Source organism: Rhipicephalus sanguineus, chromosome 2 (assembly GCF_013339695.2).
Source record: "Rhipicephalus sanguineus isolate Rsan-2018 chromosome 2, BIME_Rsan_1.4, whole genome shotgun sequence".
NCBI classification, from domain to species: domain Eukaryota; kingdom Metazoa; phylum Arthropoda; class Arachnida; order Ixodida; family Ixodidae; genus Rhipicephalus; species Rhipicephalus sanguineus.
The window spans coordinates 143,508,190-143,522,234 of record NC_051177.1 but is presented as its reverse complement, the minus strand read 5'-3'; positions in this window follow the sequence as shown (position 1 = coordinate 143,522,234).

Sequence of the window (14,045 nt, the reverse complement as noted above, 5' to 3'; positions counted from 1 at the left end):
GGCTAGGCAAGTGTAGCTAACGCTACAAAAGAGTCTTGACGAGGCGGGATGTGAACCTGCATACCCACGCTCTCCGAGGGCGATCGTCGTAACCACTCGAGTGGTTACGATGCCTGGATAACCGATCGGATATGAAGGCATGCTAGCAGAGCATAACTACGTGGCATGACATATATAGATACGTATGTATATAGACATTTTTTCACAGAAGGTTCCCTGGGCGCCGCCAGGGTACCCTTTGCGCTGTGCTAAATAGGCGTGACCCGCCAAAAATGCACTTCCGAGGCTCTGACGTCAGCTTTACTCCCGTGCCACAGTCCAGAAAGGAGGTGTTTCTTCTCTCCTGTCGAAAGGTCTGCAGTATGTGGGAAAGGGAAGTGGCGGTAAGGAGGAGATATGCGAGGGTGAGGGAAAGGAGGAAGGGAGAGAGTAAAACATAGTGCATATAAAGAAAGAAATAAAGGGAAGGAAGAAAAAGATATATAAGGAGCGAGAAATAGAAAGAAATCTCCCTCTCTCTATATATATGCATATATATTCCTTTCATTTCTGTAGTGTGGGTATGGCTGTCGGAAGCCACATATTTCCTTCGTTAATATTATTTTCGTCATATCATTCCTGTTATTACGATTCCCGTACGTGTGAATCTGCATGCGTGCTCCTTCCTCCGTGTACAGATGGTAACCTTGTAGGCTTTTGGAGTTCGCTCAAACATCGGTTGTTTTCTGTGTGAATTTCTATGTGTTGTTTTCCATGGTGGTGGTTTCTTGGTCCGCGTCAGCTAGTTGGCGCGCGTGACGGTGCAAGTTGTAGTGAGCGCGGCCCAAGACACTACCGTTAATTTATCGGCCTACCGCTGCAGCGAAGCCTGCAAGTCGCGGCTGCAGCTGATTTCGTTCGCTCAAACCATGGCTGAGAGCGGCACGTACGCTGCAGCGCGAATGTGCTAGTCACGTGGTTCTTTTTGTACTTCACGGGCTTTCTTTGCAGCTTGGAAAAAAAATGGTATACGTGAGACTTTCTTTATGGAAAGTAATGCAATGGGGGTTTCTGAAGACGCTCTCGAACTTTGCAAGTTGCATTTCTCGCCTAAAGTCAATATTTGGCAATTTAGTTAAATAATCCTAATTAACAAATGTATTAATTACAAAGCAAAAAATTGTTTGTAGTGCACAAGGTGACTGTCAGGTGTGTGTGTGTGTGTATAAGGGCTCATTGGTTGAAAGAATGTCTCATGTACTCACGCATTCCGCCTATCCTGCATCTGTTCTCAATGTTGTGGACTAATATCTGGGGTTTGATGTCCCAAAACCACGATATGATTATGAGAGACGCCGTAGTGGAGGGCTCCGGAAATTTCGACCATCTGTTGTTCTTTAACGTGACCTAAATCTATGTACACGGGCCTCTACCATTTCACGTCCATCGAAATGCGACCGCCGCGGCCGGGATCGAACCTGCGAGCTTTGGGTCAGCAGCCGAGCACCGTAACCGCTATACCACCGCGGCGGACAGAGAGATACATCCTTGACATTGCGGGTGGTCCTTGATGATTGCCGCCAGCGCCTGCAAGGCCTCCGAGGTAAGCGGTCGACTTCAATAGCCACACCGAACCCCATCCCCTCAGGCACACGGGTGGGCAAGCACTTGACTTTCCCCACGCTTCTACGAGATAACACGCTGAACAAAGAAACATGCGCTGTGCATTTACATCCGGCGTCCGTCTCCACATTCCCATTTCATCCCGAAGTGTATGGATCTCCCCTATTAGCGTGGTAATCGCGTTCTTATCTGTGTCACTTGTTCGTGTTTCATTTTTCTCGAACCACACACGTAATAATTTTTTTAATTGCTGGGGTTTAACGTCCCAATGTAAAAATATTATCTTTTATAAAGGCTGCGGTCCCCTGTCGAAAGCTCAGAATAAATGTGATGTTTTTCACTGACTTTCTTTTATATATATATATATATATATATATATATATATATATATATATATACACACACGTATATTCTACTGGAGAGCGATGGGCAGTGGGGATGTGACTTAGGAAGAAGAGGGCAATGGCTTGGGCATAGACCTTTGTTCCGGTGCTGTCCTGTGCGTCACTTCTCACTGCTGGGCTCTACCATCTCAGAACTTGGTTACCTAGAATGCCTCTTGAGGTGCGGGGTATTTCCAAACCTGGAACTCCGAAACCGGACGCTCCCTCCCGTGCCCGTCATGCCTGAGAACGCTGGGCTGAGCAACCTTCCCCAGGCATCGCTTGCAGTCATCTGTTGAGGTACGGCATGCCAACGAGATCCTCCCATCTTCGGTGGAGCTGAAGATCAAGACGTCGACAATTGGTTGTTGTGCGACAAAGTTAGTGTAGCTAAAAGATGGAATGATGCCGATAAGCTCAGCTATGTCAGTTTCTACCTCTCTGGAGTCGCCAATATCTGACTCCACAACCATGAAACAGTTTCCTACATGGACGGTACTCAGAGCTAGACTCCAAGATGTATCCAGTCGCCCTGCCGTCCGCAAGCTTCATGCAGAGCAGCAGCTGTGATCCCATGTGCAACAGAAAGGTGAAAACTTCACCAGTTAAATTGAAAATGTAGTTGACCTTTGCTGGCACATTAACACTCACATGACCGAAGGCAAGAAGATAAAGAGCATCATCAAAAGGCATAGAGGACGACGCCTTCCAAATGTTCTTGGTGAAGAACCCTCAGACGGTTACCGAAGTAATCACTCTTTGCAAGAGCTACAAAGAGCTGCGCAAGCAACGACTTTCTACGCGCCGAGATCTCATATGACATGGCGCGCTTTCGGCCCTTATCAACAGTTCCTGTGCTGTTCCTCGACCAACTCAAGCAGTTTGTTCGAGAAGAAGTCGCACGCCAACTTTCTCTCCTGCCAGCATGCCCAAGCGTCCGAGTCGCTCTCAATTCCTGAGATCTGTCAAGTCATACAAGAGCAAGTGGCAGACATTCTATAATTTGCTCAACAACCGACTCCCGTGACAGTTCTGCTTACTTATGCTGCCGCCGTCGCCAAGCCAAGGCCACCCTTCGCGACTGTGCCATACATGCCTACGACCACCTTTCTTTCACCTTTACCCACAGCTGCGAATTATACTCCAAGAGACTATTGTCCGCCATCGCAGCCCCTTCGCCCTGCTCAGCAATATTTCGCTCGATCTCCGGCCCCTATTTTCAACCCGTGGCACACCCGGCACAACCGGCCCATCTGTTTCTCATGTGGATGTGCTGGCCATGTAGCACAGTTTTGCTGCCGGCATGCATGGTATTAGGGAGTTTCAGTATAGCGGAAAACGCTTACGTTAGCATTAGCGTGCATCTCAATGCTAACGCTAAGACAGAACACGCTGCATGCCAATTGGTCGTCTTTTAGTACAGCGGAAGGCATTCTCGCTAATGCTAACGCAATCGCATATGGCACCATCTAGACCATAGAAACACTAAATACACTGCAGAATCCACAAGCACGCCACTACGTCGAGCTCATTCACAGTCACCGTTGCTGCGCCTCCGTTATCCGCGCCCGCAGATTCGTGCACTGCCGTGGAAAATGTCACAAGGTGCGAATCGTGACAGGTCTCGGCTTGACTTCTGGCCGTATTGGCCGTATCTTGGAAACAGGCATCTGAAGGCAGCGGCGCCTCACAACATAAGCTAACACTGTTACTTTTTTACCCAGTAACTGTAACTGGAAATACCGTTACAGTTACTTTTGTTTTTATAAACAATTATTCAACAGCAGCACTCATTAAAGGCCTACGTTAAACGCTTTCCACCTTTTCGAACTTTCTTCTTTGCCATATTCTCTCCACCTTACAACTTTCCACAATAGGGCTCCCCTCACGGTTTACGAGAGGAGGTCGCTAAGAGGATTACCTTTCCTGCAGAGGACCGAGGTCGGAGGTTGGTCTTTAATGCAACTTCAAGTTTACTTGTAAACTACGTCGTAAATCAATTGTGTTGCAACTGAACAGCTTTCTAAGGTCTCGTCCATTTGTTTTTCAGCATATATATCCTTTTTGTCACTTGAGCTTCAAGCTCTGTTCTTGATGTACCGGTGGAGCAGTAAGACGACAAGTTAACAGCCACCTTCGTCTGAGGCCCCGAGCTAATTGTGTTTGACAGGCAGCTAGGAAGCAGTACCGCACGAAATGGTCGAGAGTCAGAAATACCATCAGTGAAATTGCGAAGCAATTTTTTAAAACCTCTTTGGAACTGATTGTACAACAAAAGTACATAGACATTACACCTCTTGTGCATGTGGCATCCTCCCCAGGTTATTGCAAGCCAGTGCGTCACGGCGAATGAGCCACAATTCCAGGAGTTATCTTGCCCCCCTCTCCCCTCCCCCCACCCACACCTTTGTTCACGAGCCAATGTCGTCCCATTGTCTAGGTGTTAAAGCTATGTGCTGTTGTCCAGCAGTGTTCAACAAGCCACGTCTTAGAATGTCTTGCATGGGTTGCTTTAGCAACATCCCGTTTGTGCTCTTTAGGCCTCGTTTATCCTTTCCTGCCCATTTCGCCAATGCAAGTCTCGTCGCAATCCCCACATCACCCTTGTAGATGAGCCTGCTCTGACCATCCACATATGTGCAGTCTTTGGGTTTCGTGAACACATATCCCAAGGAATAACGAGGCTTAAAAGTGGTTTGTATGCCCAGCGGATGCAAAGCTCTTCAAAGAGGGTCTGGTACACCTTGAATATAGGGAATAGACACAATGGACGTCGTCTTCACTCATGATGCACTCCTCGTTCCACTTCACATGCATTTCTGGGTACAATTTATAAACGTCCGAGATACTGCCGTCGTTCCAGTGCATAAAGCAAGTTTTCCACTTCTAGTATATTAGGACATTTATAGATGCAACAAAATGAGGCGTACACAACTATTGCTCGTGTTGGGCCCCCATTTAGGTTTCTATTGTCTAGGGTTTTACCATGTGCAATTCTGACTACCTGCATGCTTGCGTGTGTTTTTATTACATAAATTGTATCATTCGTTTTGTGATCTATTCCTTATTTATACAGCAATGTAAAAGTAACGACATTTTTTCACAGTAACTGTAGCTGTAACAGGTTACTTTTGGGAACTCTGTAACTGTAACCTAGTTACTTTTTTGGCTTAGGTAATTGTAACACTGTTACTCTTTCCTGGTACTGTGCCCATGACTGTTCACCACTAACTAATGTTGTGCAGTGTAACTACTTAAGTATAACATTAACGTGTGGCCTCAGATGGGGTATACACATTTTTAATGTCATTGCGGCCACACAGCGCAAACGTTTCTATCCAAAAAGGCATCTGAGGATTCCACCTGTGCTCGAAAAACTCTTGGCATACACCACATTCATAAGACCTGTATCAGAATATGCTAACATATTTTGGTTTCCTTATTCGCAAACCAGTATGAGGGACTATGCCAGTATTCATAAATTAAAGGCAGTAGAGCGCAAAGCCATAAGATTTGTACATAACAAGTTCAAACGCACAGGCTCTCCCACAAACCTTCTGGCATTGATACACTAACTACCTGGGAAAAATAGGAGCAGCTAAACTTCTTGTACCAGCTGCTGCATGGCTACTACAAGGTAGATGTGTCTAAGCATGTCGTACTTTCACATTCGCGCCCTACTTGTCATAAGCACAAGCACACTGAAACAATATTCCTCAAACAGTGACGTGCTTGGGAAATCGTTTTTTCCACCAACAATATGCAAATGGAACAAATTAAATCCAAGTGTTAGTAACGCCGACACATTACCTGCATTCAGCGCAATGTTAGGAACTAGGCATAACCTATACTAGTACGTCATTGTTTCATGTACTGATTTTTAAACAATATTCCCGTTCTGTTAATTTGTTGCACTCACCCAATTCTTTATCACAATACCTAGTGCTCTAGTGTTTACAGGTATAGTAGGTGAAGGTCATGCGTCATGCAACCACACATTGCCTCGTTCTTGAACTTTCATTTGTCAGCTTTACTGTGTATTTTTCACGTATGTAATTGATTGCAATACTGCATATGGACTCATTACCTTTCTTGTGTTCATTTCAGTGTCCACAATGTGCAAGATTTTAAACTGCGCTTTTCATTTCCAAGATAAAGTGCGTGACATATACACATTCTAATAGTGCTTTGGTTTTTGTGCTTCATTTTTTTTATGAGCAGTGAGCAGTATTCTCATGTAAGGGGGAGGTAAGGCACGATGCCATACTGAAAGTATTTTTCTGTTCTTTTCTTGAGTCACGATTTTTGCTTGTTGTTGTTAGTTTTATTACTATACTTCCCATTACATGCTACTTATTGTACAAGGTTCAATTTGCATTACGATGTCAATGTTTTGTGAGCATGTATTGAAAATGTCGCCATTTTTTCTTCTTGCAAGTTATCTTCCCGTTTTAATGCTTACTTACATCTTGGATGCTGTGTTTGAATTCTCAATGACCCAATAACACCTGTAACATGTTGTGTTCTATTTCTGTTTTGTTTTGATTTGTATTTGTACTGCACTTGTTGGACGTTACGTGCGCAGTCCAGACGCTTTTCTAAGAAAGCGAAACCAACTCCTCGTCTGCCGGCATCAAGTCTGAGACTGTGAGACCGCACCCCACCGCGGCGTTCACAGAACAGCAGTGCATTGCTCCGTTTGTGTTGTGCTTATGAAAGTGGTGTACGGTTACGTCAACAGGAGGGGACGGACCGCTTGTTTAAGCAGACGCTCGGAAGATCCTGTAAAGAGCAGACGTGCATCTTTACGCTGTGTTGTTTCTTGTTCTTTCTTTCGTCTATCTGTAAGAATACAAGTTTTTCAGTTCCAACCAAATTTTGAGTTTTGTCTTTCTTGGATCATTCACATGCTGTATCACTTTGTTTTGCCCATGTACAGTATCTGCCACGGTGCCAGCCGAGAGTGGCAGTATTGAAAATAAATTAACAAATAAATACTACATGATATATGTGTGCAAAGCTGATAGCCTCCTAAGTGGTATAATGGAGCCATGTTTACATGTGTGTTCAAGTGAATGCACAAAGAATATTGAGTTGACAAAGCAGAGCTGAGGCAAATACACATTTTCAGAGAGTTTATTACATGCTGAATAATGAAATGGTGAATGAAAAGCATGGCAATCAAGCGCTATAAAAATAATGATGTGACATTTAACTGCGTGCATAACAATGCTCTGCTCACAGTAATGAGGCCGAGCTATCACAACTAGACCCACAGCTTTTATGTGATCCTACATAAATAACTCGGCACTGCCACAGTGTTCTGGAACAACCAGTCTTCACGGAAAGTTTGAACAGCAGAACTTTCATTGATATCGTCACTCGCATTCATGCCGCTGGAGGTGTCTTGTCAGGTGCACTCTCTGCACAAATGCCTCGGCGCATGAAGGACATTGATACGGCCGCTCGCCCGTATGGATGTGCACGTGGTTGTTAAGTGTGCTCTTTTTTTTGAAGCTCTTGCGGCACACGTGGCATTGATATGGGCGCTCGCCCGTATGGATGTACATGTGGCACTCCAGTGTTGGCTTCTGCGAGAAGCTCTTGAGGCATATGTCACATTTGTATGGCCGCTCACCTGAGTGAATGCGCAGGTGTTTCGTCAACGTGTTCCTTCGTGAGAAGCTGTCGGAGCATAGGTGGCATTTGTATGGTCTTTCACCAGTGTGGGTTCGCAGGTGCTGCTTCAGTCTCTCGCTATATGGGAAGCTCTGGGGGCATAGGTGACATTTATGCGGTCGCTCTCCTGTGTGAGACGTGGTGTGTCTTTTCATATCCCACAAGCGCTCAGTCTTATAGTCGCAAAAGTTACAGTAGTGGGTGCTTCCTTGGCGTGGCTTCTCACCATGTTCTGTTGCAGGACTGCTGGGAGGCCCAAATTCTGCACGATGAAGACAGGTTAATCAAGTGCCGCTTCCCATTTAAAAAGAAAATGAATCAAAATTCTCGAGTTTCACACGGCAACCATACCCTGTAATTATGAGTAATGCTGTGGCGGGCGAATTAATATTAATTTAAAACCACCTAGCGTTCTCTGACGTGCGCTGAAAGCCAAGTACACAAGTGTTTCTGAATTCTACTCCTATCAAAATGAAGCAACTGTAGGCATGATTATCAAATGCCAAAGAGCTGAATTGAATCTAATGCTGATTGACACTCGATTGGAAAAGTCTTGACAGCAGTATAACATAAAAGGACAGTGGCCCACTTTTTATATTAGCTTGGTATCTACACATGCGGCTGCTAAAGGATCAAGTTAATGAACTAGACCGGTACTGTTCCCAGTGATGCGACTGCTGCGCCAATTGTGACAAACTTCGCCAAGAGGTGAAACTTGCTACATGCTGCTACATTTCGACAGAAATAGCATGATTTGTGCCGAGCGTCTGCCAAGACACCATTTTTGCGGGCTTTTGGAGAAAAAAAAGAAAGGTTGCAGGCACTCGAAATATATACTACAGTTACTGTTGTAAATTTTAGTGGTCATTGGAGCAGGCAGGTGACAGCCGTGTAGTCTTAATATTTCTCTAGGCCAATAATTACATACTCAACAGATTATTCGATTGAGCTAATGGTCATGAGCAAGTAACTTGCAGTTGCGATCTAGCTCTTGGTTGAGCTTACAATATTGTTATGCCTATCTACAATTCGTGTTACAACTTTGCCCATTGCGGCCGGTCTGGCCCAGCTGCAAGGACATGCACACAGCGTCTTGTAAATGGCGACTTTAGCACCGAAGCTGCTTAGTGCAAATAGATTGCGGCATACGATATCATGTCAACTAGCAGTTTGTATGAGAGCTTGATGTACTGACCCAGACAGAGACGCCAGGGAGGGCGGAAACTGAAGTTTTCATGTATTGTGGTAGGCTTGCAGTATAAATAATTGTATTGATGAAAATGTGAATTTTATATACACAACTATACTGCATGTCTAGACTCAATTCAGCCATTAATTATGCATGTTGAGTTTTCTGGCTAGGAGAGGGACCCTGCCAAACAGTACCAACTACCCTATAGTACTGTGAAATTATGCCATCGTCAAGTAAACATAGTTACTGAATGTTGTGGAGTCAGAAATATCTAATAATTGTTGAAATTACAAGTTTTTGTGAGACACCAGTCTCTTATATGAAGATTGATTGCATCAATACGTGTAAGCAATACGTGTATGTACTTAGAACGTTTTGCTTTAGTTACGTTATGTTACAAAAATATTATGGTGCTATTTGTTCTGACTTCCTAAAGATTACAAGAGGGCACTTAAGTTTTAATACCATACAACAGTCGGGATTTATCAGCAATCGCAGCCGCTGCAGTGGCCTGTGGAATTTTGCTGGGAAAGCACGGTAACACACTATCCCAGTGTATCGGTGCTGCTTCTCGACTTAGGCAAAAGCACCAGTTAAAGAACATGTGTAAATAAAATGCGAAGACTTTCATTCTCGCAAATTTCTTTCAGCGCGACATTGGAATTAGGACACAATATACCACTTATTCATTAAACCTTCTATATTATTAACCGTTGAAGAACCATACGCCTAACAAGTCTATCCATAAAGGGCGACAGTGTATACTTCACCACACAGCTCTAACGCCAATGTTACATTGAAAGCACACACGTCATCGCAGTAATTATTTTCGGTTGTAAAAAGAATATTCAAGAAAAATTTACGCAGCTTGAAGCATCAGAGAAAGCCGCACTGAATAACAAATGAAAAGTGTATCGCGAAGAAATGTCAGGCAGCCTGGTGTCACGGATACATATAAACTTAGGGCTATCCACAGGAAAGCAAGGACCTGTGAGTTAATTTCATCTTTAATGATATTGTATAAAATTCGCACATTCGTGTGCGCATGCAGTTATTTCGTTAAACATGGTAAAACTATTCCCGCTTAGTGACTTTATAAGTTGTGTTCATAAATCTGTGACAGACAACTGCTCCAAAAGTCTGACAACTGCTCCAAAAGGCTGATTTCCTGCTCCAAAGTGAGATTTCAGCTGCTCCAGAAGCTGCACCAAAGTGGTGTCTGCCGATCACATCACTGTGTTACCAAGAAAATAGATTTGACATATCTAGTCCTCCACTGTTGTGCAACGGTACGTAATATTTTTGACATCTCATTATGCATATAAGCATGTCCTAAAAATTATAAATACCACAATGTATGCTAATTGGGCCTTTAGGGTACATGAACAAATGAATACTCTCAACAGCATAGAGTAGAACAACACAAGAAAAACTTCCTATTATCTATCCAGCGCTAATGCTAAAAGAGCAAGGAGATGCCTATTAGAAAGCGCACCAAATACATCAAAGTGATGAAAAAGAATAAGCACACAAAACAAAGCATATCTTCCTGTCTTCACTTTCTTCGTCCATGTCCTTCATAGTGAGCCACAAGTGTCGCCACGTATCACAATCAACAATTTCATTAATAATAATAATAATAATAATAATAATAATAATAATAATATAATAATAATAATAATAATAATAATAACTTTATTTCTGCCTCAAGATATACAATGACAGGGGAGCTGCAGAAAAAGCTGTTACAGACAGCTTGACCAAGCTGCATCCCCTAAATACAAGGCGACAGCGACAGGCAGTTCAACGCAAAATAGTCACACACAAACGATTTCATGTTAAAAAAAAACACTGCATAGCAAAACAGGCAAGAAATGGGCAAACAGAGTGTTACCTAAATTTTGTACACACAGCGCAGATTCCTTCCTTGAAAAAAAAAAACATTCCTAGGACCATCATGTGTCAAATAAGAGCACAAATAAATATACAGATACAGAGGAGGAAGAAACATGCAATTTTGGATTCTATTCTTACGTGTTTCAAGAAATACAAGATCTAAAAAAGACATCAAAGAAATTGCGTGACGAAAACACAGAGAGAAGAAAAGTACAAACACAGCCCATTGCATTGCGCTGTGCTTGTACTTGTCTTTTTCTGTCTATGTTTTCGTCGAGCAATTTCTTTGATGTCATGGATCACCAACTAGCCCAAAATGCTGCTGTCATTTTAAAAAGACCTAGCAAAATCAAAGAAGATTTTTCAGCAACGTGTTTTTCTTTAAAGCAGTTGTAGAAAAAATAAATAAAAATCGTAATATCTAAACCTTCAAGTGCAATACCTAAACTCTGTGCTCTAGAATCACACAGACAAGACTAATAACACAGAGGCTCCTATAAGTGAATATACTGCAGATGCGAAAGAAAAAATGCATGAGCATAACAGAAAAAGAGAAAATTTGTGCAGCAAGCAGACCACTGACAGAATAGGTTCCAAAGATGCAAGATAATTACAAACTACAGCCATTAACAAAAATGACCTCAGATATAAAAAAAGTGCAGACAACAGGAGTTCACAACTTAATGTTCTGTATCCAAAAAGTGACCTCAGACTCCGTAGATGTTTCGTGTCTTGAACCTAGGAAGAGAAATAGAAGAAAATATTAAGAATGCACAGAACCACAAGCAAAATCAGCAGGCCTGCGAGCATTGCGACTCAATGAAATGCAGTATTCGATTCGGATTTCTGGGCTAGCTATGTCATCACAACCAGGTTTTTGTTTGGTGGTCACTATTTGGTTTCATAGCATTTAGTGCATAAGTCTCCGGTAGGCAATACTTCTGCACATATCGTAGTTGTCCAACGTCACACCTCTTACACAGCTATCTCGTGAAACCAGAATGCGGAAATTATGACCATCTGGTGTGCCTTAACACGCATTGACATTGTACAGTACACTGGGCTCTAGCATTTAGGCTCCATTGAAATGTGACTGCAGTGGCTAGGATTGAACCCACGACTTTCGTGTCAACAGCTAAGCACCATAATCACTATGCCAAAAAGGCGGACGCAGCTGCTAAACGTGGCAGTTTGTGAAAAGCCCACGAAATTCATTGCGAAATTCATGGCTAGTTTCTGCCGGAAAACAAGGTTGCGCCAAGTGGTTTCAGCACCCAAACTGTCATATGTGCTGAAAATCTCGGCCACAAATGTTTTGCTCAATATCCCTTTAAGCATTATTAGTTAGCATTTGACTTCACTCTTGGGAATTATGCTTAGCACACTAACGTGTGGCAACGAATTTGAAAATTATGACTATTATTATTTTGAGCGAACACGTAGCATTGCCTCTCCCTTCGCCAAAATGGTGCAAGCTGCAACATTAGGCACGGAAATCCTGGTGAGTAAGCAGAGGCACACATTAAGTGACCAACAATTTTATCGCTCATGGTTCTAGTATATAGCATGACTATATAGTAGGACCTTGAGAGAACAAAAACGTCAACATGTCAAAGCAATGTGCTGAGGGTATCGGTAGCAAAAATGTAAGATAATTACAAGATCCAGTCATTAAGAAAAAGTAACATCACATGTTAAATAAGAAAACAAGGGTTCACAATATAATGTTCTCCATCCAGCAGTAACAGCAAAGTCTTTTATGTTTAGCGACATACACCTAGGGGGAGAAAGTGGAAAACAAAATATTACTGACATTGAACACAACAAGCAAAATCATCAGGTCTACAAGTATTGTTACAATATGAAATGCAGTACTGGATCGTATTCCATTTTTGAGCGAGCTATGTCATCACAACTATATGTTGTGCTTTAATGGTGCTTATTTGTTTTCATACATTTAACGAGTAAAATTTCAGGTAATATTTCTGTGCATATCATAGTTGCCTTAACATTGCGCCTTTTACAAAGCTATCTCCTGAAATGAGATGCATGCCTAAAACCTAGAATACACTGCAAAGCTCAGTGGTAAGCTGCTGCTGTAGAATTGTTCATCTACATATTCCAATATTGAGCCATCTCACAGTGACTCATTTTTGCTGTTCCAAGCATAGAAGATGCAACCCTTCGTAGCGCGTGCTTGCCAGCCCCAGCCACATTGCGCGGCGCGGCACGTGAGTGCAGCGTTCCGGCGCAGCACGTGAGCAGCCCTCCGCCAGCACCTTAAGGCGCCACATACTGAACAGCTGTCTGCCGAATACAATCATGTGTCGCGGACGCTCTTGCCCTTACCATCATCCTCACCACCAGCTGGTACACACCGAGTATCATGGTTCAGTCGCTGAGTACTATACATCCGAGAGATTAAAGTGAGAACACAGCATACCGTATTGACTTGAATGTAACGCAAGATTTTTTCCAGATTTTTGCTACCTAAAGTTGACCATTGCATTGCAGTGAAATACTGAAATAACTACTTTTTCTTTCCGGACGCAATGAAAGATCACCCCTCGTGTTACAATTGTGGGTGCGTTACAATCGAGCAAATGCGGTATTTTGTAATTGCACATCAAGTGTAAAGAGATGCTCTCATGAGAACAGGGTAAATGCTTTCAAATACCGAAATAACTATTTTTTCTTCCCGGACGCAATGAAAAGGTCACCCCTCATGTTACAATAGTGGCCGTGTTACAATCGACTAAATGCGGTCTTTTGTAATTGCACATCAAGTTTAAAGAGATGCTTTTATGAGAACAGGGTAAACGCTTCCAATCGAATACTGAAATAACTATTTTTTCTTCCCGGATGCAATGAAAAGTCACCCCTCATGTTACAATAGTGGTTGCATACAATCGAGTAAATGCGGTAGTTTGTAATTGCACATCAAGTTTAAAGAGATGCTCTCGTGAGAACAAGGTAAGCGCTTCCAATCGAATACCCGAAATAACTATTTTTTCTTCCCACACACAATGAAAAGTCACCCCTCATGTTACAATCGTGGTCGCGTTATAATCGTGCAAATGCGGTATTTCGTATTTGCACATAAAGTTTCATGAGAACAGGGTAAACGCTTTCATTCAACAGGGTTACTGTCATCCTTTTGTGGTGACAAGAATGTTATGAAAGTTTTCTCTTATGAAGATCAACTTTGTCCCTGTACGGGAGCTGGATACTGAGAATCATATGGCAATGAATAATAGCCAGTTATCTCATGCTGCTATTATGCTGTTAATACT